The sequence below is a fragment of the Oncorhynchus masou genome, chromosome 17 (assembly GCF_036934945.1).
Source record: "Oncorhynchus masou masou isolate Uvic2021 chromosome 17, UVic_Omas_1.1, whole genome shotgun sequence".
NCBI classification, from domain to species: Eukaryota; Metazoa; Chordata; class Actinopteri; order Salmoniformes; family Salmonidae; genus Oncorhynchus; species Oncorhynchus masou.
This window is the reverse complement of record NC_088228.1, coordinates 40188963-40199193: the sequence shown is the minus strand read 5'-3', so window position 1 is coordinate 40199193 and position 10231 is coordinate 40188963. Positions and strand designations below refer to the sequence as shown.

Genomic DNA, 10231 nt, shown 5'->3' with positions numbered 1-10231 from the left:
GTCAAGGAAAAGTGGAAACGAGGTGGAGAAAATGTGTGTTGTGCTGCTACTAGTGGTGTGACTTCAGTGTTGGGTTGACGGGGAGGTGAAGGGGAAAACAGACGAAAAGTTTATGGAATTAACGATTTACCCTTATCACAAGTGCTTAGTTTTACAAAACAAGGATTATCACCGCCAGAAGAAAAGGTATGTCAAGTCTGATTTGTGTCTTTTCCCAGGAGATTGAAAAAGGTCTTATTTAGCAACCATAATTATCGTTAGTGCGTCTTTCCACAAATGTATTTGTTTTCAGCTAGGAAAATGACCCAATTTTCCTGTTTTGACTCACCGTTTCACGGCACAAGACACTGGTCGTTAGATTGTCGACAAGTAAATTACTGGTTTAGGTGAGAGCTTGGAAATATTGACCATGTACCTTGGAGGTAAACACAAACCAGGTAGAGTTGCTTATTTCGTGCCCTGGAATGTGAAAATGAGAATGTTGAGACTCGTTTCCCCTCACACCACCTAGCTAGCTGTAGGTACCTATGGAGAAATGCAGCCCGGTCTCAGAGCAAAACCTATTATATTTGACTATATTTGACTACTTCTGTTAGGTTGCATTACATTTATGTAACGTGTAGTCAATGTAAATCTGAGACACTCAAATAACACGTTACATAAATGCGAGACACTCATAAGTTTATTTGGTATGGACAGTAGGTTGCTTAGTAAGGCAAAAATTAAAGAAGGGTGGTTGGTTGGGCGTATACTTCAAAGGTCACAGACATTTTTAGCTAATTAGGATGTTAGGTTCAAGGGTTAAGGTTAGTTTCTAACGTACTATATCATACTAAAGCAGTCAAACATAGTATATCATGCTAAACGGGTCAAATGTGATCCAGACATAGGATACTATGTCATACAACTTTTATTATATTGTATGACCACTATTACTTTGGTAGGCCAGTGTAACGCTAATGTAAAGTAACATGTATTAAATGATGTGGCATGGATTTAGTCAAATATATTACGTTTTGCTCTGAGACTAGGTTGAGAGAAGAGAGGCAGAAATATTCCAGGAAGCTATGCATTGGCACCGACCTTCATTCTGTTACCAAACTTTGCATTTGCAGGGTGATTGAGTTTTTATAAAGTGTTCTGTGGAAATTGTTTGAAGTAGTCCTTGTAAATAAAGCTGTTTAACTTTGCAATCCTTGTTTTTTGTTTTGACATTTTTAAAGTGGAAAAAATCTGAGTCTCAGCATCAATCTGTTACTGTGGAATTGCCCTGATTACAGCATATCCTCATCTCCTGCCTCATTTGCTAGAGAATGGGCTGGCCTGGGACAAGATTAGTTACAGCATTGCAATAGCATCACGATGCCCTCTGTGTATTTTAGTCCAGGATCTGTGTCTTCTCTTACCCTTGAAAGTTTCCTCAATAATCCCGGTGTTAGTTTCCAAGTTCTTTATTTATCTCCTTACCTTGGTGTCTGTCTCTTTCCATTCTGTAAATAACTGAATGAAGCATCATTGACAGGTTCTAAAATAAAGGCATCTTAAACAGCAGTACTGCAGCAGTCAGTGCCATTGTGTCGGCCTATTGAAATAACCTTCAGTAAAAGTAGCTGATGGCGACGTGACTTCCTCAGTCAATGCCTTATTATCTGTGAGGGAGGGAGGGAGAGTAGCTAAGTGGCGTGCTGACAGTGGCAGATTCTCCATTCCAGTCCATGTAGCCCATTGCTCAATAGATGAAAACACCGGGCCCTCGTCAAAAGTAGTGCACTATATTGGGAATAGGGTGCCATTTGGGATGCAAACACGGAGTTCCATCACTCCTAACTCGGCCTGACTTCTGTCCTGTAGCTCGTGACACTTTGTATTCAGTCAGTGCCATTGAAACTGCCCCTCCCAATCCTATCCCATCCAACACCTCATTGTACTTATGCCATCTTTGTTCCTGGAGGAACATAGGGCGTGTACTAAAGCACCTCATTATCACAGGAAACAGAAATGGCATTTCAAATGCAATTCTTTGCCTCAGTGGGTATTAGCGCTCTGTAGTGAGCAGGCAGATCAAAACCAGACGTGGTAAAGGGATATGTGACATTTTGGCAATCTGTTGCTGTAGACTTCCAGTCATTGCACTAACACTAGTTGGCAATGGTTCCAGAAACTACCTTAACTCCACGCAGAGATGGTATCCATGAGTTCGTCTGATTGGGTAAGTAGAAAAAAGGGCTTAATTGCCAAAATGTCACACTATCCCTTAAGGCACTGTCAAACACAATGCCTGACACATCTCTATCCGGCCCTTGCAATGATTTGGGTTGTCAATTCACTTTGTCCCGCTTTCATACCGCCTGTGATACACTGCACGACAAGTCCCAGCAAGTACTGCCAACATGCTGTGTGCCAAATGGCAGTGCATTGCCAACATAAACCTGTGGCGTTGGGCTGAGATGATCTATCGAGGGAGGAGCTGCTTTTTACTTTGTGTATATTTATTTATTCTGAGCATATTTCTGTTTGTTGGCAACGTCAATTCTTGCAACGAAATAATACTTGTTCGCTAACTGGAAATGCAGTCGAGTACTAAACTGTAAACCAATCAAAACTTGTGTACTATCTCTGCTGATCACGTCTGACAATCATTTTATCCATGCCAAAGGTAGTAGACAGCTGGCAACGGCTCGAGAGAGAGAGATCTGTCAGACCAACTGCTATCTGGTAGTCTTATTTATTTGCAATCTAGTTAACTTTTTCTTTTATAGAAACGTGATACCATCAATGCAAGCTGTAAAATTACTCCCAACTTAGAACACAGCAACCTTCGTAATGTAACTAGCTTGCTATTTAGTTACAAGTAGATCTGTTAATAGCTAGCAGAAGCAGATAGCTTTATCACGAGTTAGCTTGCCATTCCGGGACAAGAAACGTATTAGCTATCAGTTTATTCCAAATCAACCTCTACAGGAACCGTGTCCCCCCCCCCCCCGTGGGATGGTTGAGCTAACGTAGGCTAATGTGATTAGCATGAGGTTGTAAAAATTCCCAGGACATAGACATATCTTATATGGGCAGAAAGCTTACATTCTTGTTAATCTAACTGCACTGTCCAATTTACAGTAGCTATTACAGTGAAATAATACCATGCTATTGTTTGAGGAGAGTGCACAGTTATGAACTTGAAAAGGTATTAATAAACCAATTAGGCACTTTTGGGCAGACTTGATACAACATTTTGAACAAATATGCAATGGTACATTGGATCAGTCTAAAACTTTGCACATACACTGCTGTCATCTAGTGGCCAACATCTAAATAGCGCCTGGGTTGGAATAATACATTATGGCCTTTCTCTTGCATTTCAAAGATGATGGTACAAAAAACAACAAAAGAATGCATGTTTTTTTTCTTGGTATTATCTTTTACCCGATCTCATGTATTATATTCTCCTACATTAATTTCACATTTCCGCAAACTTCAAAGTGTGTCCATTCAAATGGTATGAAGAATTTGCATATCCTTGCTTCAGGTCCTGAGCTACAGGCAGTTAGACTTGGGTCATTTTAGGAGAAAATTAAAAAAAAGGGTCTGATCTTTTTAGTGATCTTATAGTGAAGCATACGTTGTTGACAGTTCAGTCTCCAGAGGCGCTTGGCATTTTTGGAAGCTCTCATTTCTGGACTGCCGCACTGTAAGATTGTACCCTCCACGGCACTTGATATCAAGGCCTAAAATGAACACCTGCCAGGAGGACGTAATGTCTGGAATGGCATCAAACCATGTGTTTGATACGTTCGATACATTCCAATAACCCCCGTTGTTATCACGAGCCTGTCCTACCCAACTAATGTGCCACCGTCCTCCTGTGTTCCACAGTGCAAGCGTTTCACTCACATTTGTGAATAAAAATAGTTATAAGTCAAGTATGAGCACATTTTATAGCAATGTGTTTCTGTTGTTTTGTTTCATAGCTGGTAGCTAGTCACACAGCGCTATGAATCCAAATATATCCCGCCTTGCGCGACACTGTCTGGCTGGGGATGCTGAAGATACATTTTTAGAAGCGCACAGTCGGAAAAGTTGGCATATTTTACTTAAGTCTACTAGTGGGACTTTATTCTTGTGTTTCTTAACTATTTACATTTTGTTCGCCAGCTAGGTTGTTTTTCAATGTTTGAGTTTGCTTCAACTGCCAGGTTACTAATCAGATTCTCTCTCAATGTTTAGTTCAACTCTACAAGAATCGACTCCTAAGTTGCCGTGGGTTCTTCAAGAACACAAACTCTTGCATCTTTCACAGCAAAGAAAGATCGAGCTAACGAGAGAGGGGAGCGGCACAGCCAGGCATAGCTTGGCATGTCGGCCACCAGGCAGACAGTCAGAACCTTGCCTCGGTTATCATAAAGATGTATAGGCTACAGCATTGCGATATCTTGCAATTTCTTTGCTTCCAATGTCTTGCACAAGTTCACTACATTAGGGGCTATCAATAGGCTGAGCTATTCTACACGCAACAGTCTGAAGACCAAACACCCTAGCGTTTTACATAGCCAAGGGAAAGAGAAGGCAAGCCAGCGAGGGAGAGCGGATCGGGGCAGACAGTCGGAATTGTGCACATAGAATATAGCCTATGTTTTGATCATTTGTATTTCGCAATTTCTCGTGTTGCGTAAATTCAACAAAAATATATATTATGCTATCAATGAGTATGGCTAAGATATACTTCATAGTGCCAGTGAATTGAAGTTGAACAATGTGAAATGCACCAAAAGTATTGAGCATATAGCTTATTTAATGAAATCCTGTCTGGCTGTTGATGTCCTATAGATAACAAAGTAGGGCATCCGATATAGGGCTTTAACATGGTAAACAATAGGCTTATCGGCATAGTGTGCCGCATCCTCCCATGAGACCTGTCAGCAGAAATATCACTGAAATATTATAGTTCCTACACATCACCTTCTGTATTCAAACAAAATAGGCCTTTTATAGGCTAAGTTGATGAGCAAATGGGCAGCATCATGCTCATGTCAGTCCGCTAGAATGCAAATGCAGTATTCCTAGTAGGACTCTGCAATAATGGGGCGCATTCGTTTCAGCGTGTTTTGGGAGTCGAGCACGAGTCCTTCCACCACCACTACAGGAGTCGGCGTCAGCTCCAAAAAGTTGTGCACTACTTACACCGTCACTGACGACTCCAGCAGCTTGAGATCCCTGGGCTGGTGAAAAAACTACAGGCTGGTAGATAGATCTACCTGCCACAATGGCTGGTGGACCAAAAAGTTAGTTTCAGGCCCTGCTTGATATATTGAGTGGTAGGTTACACTATATTTAGATACTATTTAGTACTTCTAATACTGCCTGAGACACACTTGCTATTTGTCTTTGTACTCAGTAAATGGTGAAACACTGTTTGTGATGGTGTTCTCTGGTCGAATGTATACTGAACAAAAATATAAACACAACATTAAACATGTTACAGTTCATATAAAGAAATCAGTCAATTGAAATAAATTCATTAGGCCCTAAGGCACTGCATCTCTGTGCAAGAGGCGTCACTATAATACCTGGTTTGAATCCAGGCCACATCTGGGCGTGATTGGGAGTCCCATAGGGCGGCGCACAATTGGCTCAGCGTCGTCCGGGTTTGGCCGGAGTAGGCCGTCATTGTAAATAAGAATTTGTTCTTAACTACTTGCCTAGTTAAATAAAGGCTAAATAATTTTATTTAAATAAATAATAAACAGATTTCACATGACTGGGCAGGGAGCAGCCATGGGTGTGCAGTCTTGGGTGTGCCTGGGAGGGCTTAGGCACAACCACTTGGGAGCCAGGCTATCAGAATGTGTTTTCCCCACAAAAGTGCTTTATTAGACATAAATACTCCTCAGTTTCATAAACTGGACTAAAAATAAACTAAATCTCAGATGATCTCGCAGGTGAAGATGCCGGATGTGGAGGTCCTGAGCTGGCGTGGTTGCACGTGGTTGTGAAGCCGGTTGGACGTACTGTCAAATTCTCTAAAACGATTTTGTTGGCAGCTTTCAATTCTCTGGCAAAAGCTCTGGTGGATATTCCTGCAGTCAGCATACCAATTGCATGCTCCCTCAACTTGAGACATCTGTGGCATGACAAAACTGCAAATTTGAGTGGCCTTTTATTGTCCCCAGCACAAGGTGCATCTGTGTAATGATCATGCTGTTTAATCAGTTTCTTGATATGTCACATGTGTCAGGTGAATGGATTATCTTGGCAAAGGAGAAATGCTCACTAACAGGGATGTAAATAAATTTGTGCTCAAAAGTTGAGAGTAATAAGCTTTTTGTGCATATGGAACATTACTGCAATCTCTTTATTTCAGCTCATGACAAATGGGACCAACACTTTACAGGCTGCGTTTATGTTTTTGTTCAATATGTATGCATATAACGTACATTATGGAGAACATGTATCGTACTCAGTCATGGTAGAATAATGAATGGATTGGCAAGATTTTGTTTGTCAACTTTTAGAATGTTAGTAGGAAAGTTAATGATTTAAACAACCTAAATATGCCTTCACTGAACATTTAGTATTTGAAAGTCAAACATTCTATCATTCTCCATACCTTATATCCCGACGCATCCGACATTGTGTTATTGGGCAGCTGCTATTTGAGAACTCATCTGGTTTAGAAATCCAACTCTTATTGCAGAGTAGTTTTACTGTTTCAGAGAATATTTTATTGTAAGATATGCTATATGGGCATTTCCATCGAAAAGGACCCATGAGCACCAACGTGAAGTTCTCAGGAGCACGTCACATTGGGTGTAAATGACAGCCAAGAGTGTATTTTGAGAAATTAAGGCATTTATTTGAAAAAATTCAACCTTTTTCCAATCCTAAAAATGAGGAAGAAGCAAAGGCTTTGATTTCTAGTCAAACAGATGGAAAAGGCGTCTTACACAACATCTACCAGAAAAAGTCTTACAAGGTATTAGAAATACATCAGAACCCTTCCAACTAATATCAACACATTTAGTTTTGGAGAAATGATTTGCCTACTGTAAGTTTAAGAAACGTTGCTTTGTCTTGCAATTCCGTTACCAAAACGATACCATGGCACAAAAAAAAATACAAAATGAAAATGACACTTTTCCTAATAGCTAAACAACAAAATTGGATGTTATAACTCCACAACAATGCTTAAACCACATCAGTGGACCATTTTTGAGGTCTGGGGAAAATATGACAAATTTCAACCCTTTAATTCAGCCAGCCAGACAGGTGTGTTTTACTAGTGGTGTTTCCGTGCAAATAATCATAATTATGTCAGGTAGGCAAGATCGGACAGGAAAGCTGAATGATGCATGAATAATTTCAATAGCATAGTGATTTTATCTTTCATTTCCAAAGCCTATAGAGGGTTCAAGACTTTTAAAGACATTTTTCAATTACATTTTTTTTTCAAGGACCGACAGTTTCTATTTAATTGTTGTAATAGAAGGAAGAAAAATAAGAAAAAATCCCCAAAAAGTATGCATTGCCACTTTTTAAAGAATAATAAAAATGTTAACTTGTCAGAGGCACCTGAAAAGCCTCAGGGAAGCAAGGTTGATGGAAGAGACTGGTGTCTTCTCCTGGCTACTCTCGATTGTCTCCTCAGAATTAGATGGGGATTATATAGGAATAGAGCTTCTGCATCTTCCCGTCATTCTGGCCACCCGAATCAGGAGTCCTCTGATCAACAGTCTGTCTGGAAGAGATGCAGGCAATCAGACAGACCCAGGCTCTGTCCCAAATGGCACCCTATTCCCTGTGTCGGTGTTTCCCAAACCTGGTCCTGTAGTGTATATCTTGCAGTAAAACTGTAAACATGACTCGAAGACGGGTTTAATTTTACGTAGAAAATAATCCTCATCATATACTGTGGGCCTAGGTGATATCCAAAACAACTAATACACTACATTTTCAATAATTGTAATTAAAAATTTGTCACAGCGCATTTGACCAATCTGGGAGGTAGTCGTTTAAAGTATTCAATAATTTAGCTGTGTATTTCAGATGGCATCAAGGCATTCAAATGTACCAGAGGCCACCAAAATAGAGTTCGATCTGCCCAAAATATATATATATATTTGGGATGCAGCCTTGGCGCAGTGAATTGTGATTCATAAAACAATATTTTTACCACGTTGCATTAGCGTATTGAGTTTGCATTTAAATTGCCCATGGGACACTGCGTTTATCCGTGTTTATTTGGATCCTCTCTCTGGCTATTTTCTCTGGGATGTGTTTTGGGATCCATTATGAGGGTTAAATCTTCATGCAGCTGGATGAGAATAGATAACTCTGTGCTGTTTGTTAAACACACCTTCTGTCTCCAAACGATGTGCTTCATGTACAAAACATTGCATGCATCTTATGAGCAGCTTCCAGTCTCCAGAGCAGACCCGTTAGACTTTTGGCTACACAATAGGGCAAGCCCTGTCCACAAAAATAGGTGAGTAAAGCTACAGGTCTAGGCCCTAGGCATTGTCGCTAGGCACACAGATGATCTGGGTAAGGAGTTTGTCTTCACTGACTGAGCCACCTCGAGGCTTGGTTAGCCACGGTAACAGTAGCCTAAGCCCTATGAAGGGAGGAGACCGTGGGTGTTGGTTATGGAAGTTCTGCTTTAGGACCCCTTCAGTAAGCTCGTCCGAGGTAGAACGTCCCGTTGGGCAGGATCTTATCTCCTGGTTACGTAGTGTGAGACAGCTTGATGTACAAGTCACCCTCAGGACTGTACACTAGTCTGTCGTAGGGCCTTGCCCCCAATCAGAGAGACATCGGGTCACATGTTCAAGTCTTTGGTATGACTTGACCAAACCCCCAACCTTCTGATTTCAGTGCAGACTCTAACCCCCAGGGCAAGGCCACTAAATTGGTGCCCCTTTTTGAGCAGTTTTTAGACGAGTTTTAAAGTCACTCTCAACTGTGGCCTCTGTCTGGGCGTTGGCACACTGTGTGGAGCCAGGGTATAAATACACAAGGCAGTTTGGCTCGCTGTGGTCGTTCTGTGGGAACCCTTTTCTTAAGACCCCAGTAATTAGGCGACTCAAAACCAATGTTTTTGAAAAGGATTGTTTGGTGTACGCCTGGAAATGTGAGAGCAATGGAACCGTGTTTGTGCGATGACTGATTTAAGATGGCGACGGTCATGCTTTTGTGTTGAAAGATTCCTAATTGCCTGGTTAAAGTTGGATGGTAGAATGTATCCCAATACTGTGGCCTAAGCCTACGTGTAACAACTTTCTGAGGCACAGCAAATAAGCAATGCTCTTAGGCTGATCAAATCACAAACAATTCCCCCTTCTTGAATGAGCACAGTTTAGCCCATTGACCTAACATTTCTAGATGTTTTGACATCGCAGTGAGCTATGTTTTTTTTGTTACTCTCTTGGGTTGCCATTAGGGTGGCATAGGGTTTTGGGGTTTGGTTGTCGGGAAAATTCAAATACGTTTACTGACTGTCTACATCCCTGGGCCAGTTGTGTAAATGTCTAGCCTGGGATGTCAAATGTTAGCTTATTGCAATGAGTTATGGTTTAAATATTATATGGGATACCACTGTTTTGTGAATAGCTCCTATACTTTTGGCTGGCTGACTGTGAATGTCTAGCCTGAGATGCCTAGCCAAACTAAATAGGCCTATCTGTTAGGACTGCACGACATGGGCAAAAAATGTAATTGTGATTTTTGTACCAAATATTGGGATTTTAGATTTGACTTCCGATTTATACATCAAAACACTTTGATAAATTGTTGGAATAGTAGAAAATAGAATGATCATTATCATTTTATGGTTGGAATACAGTGGACACTTGGAATGCTATTTTGTTTGTCATTACGAATGAAAAAGTAAGGGAGGAGATATTGGTGACGGTAGGAACCAAAGTGTTTGTGTCAGTGTTTCCCATCGGACCCTAATTAAATTGAAATAGATTGCCTTTTCCTCTGATTAACACTGTAACCACTGGGCCTCGGGGGCCCGCCCTTCAAGATAATGAGCAGTCATTCTGACTACAACATTTTAAGTCTAATTTCAGTGTAATTAATAGGCTACATTTCAAGTTTATGAAGGTCATGGACAACATTAGAATATATACTGCTCAAAAAAATAAAGGGAACACTAAAATATCACATCCTAGATCTGAATGAATGAAATATTCTTATTAAATACTTTTTTCTTTACATAGTTGAATGTGCTGACAAC

General features: G+C 40.7%; 1 protein-coding gene across 5 annotated transcripts in view; it reads left to right on the top strand.

Moving 5' to 3' along the window:
* LOC135559036 (rho GTPase-activating protein 12-like) overlaps nt 1–10231 on the top strand; it is a 156642-nt gene continuing 146411 nt past the window's right edge. For all 5 annotated transcript variants that reach the window (XM_064993356.1, XM_064993355.1, XM_064993353.1 and 2 more), the window contains exon 1: nt 1–186. The gene's annotated coding sequence lies outside the window, so the exon portion shown is untranslated. The remainder of the gene's footprint in view (nt 187–10231) is intronic.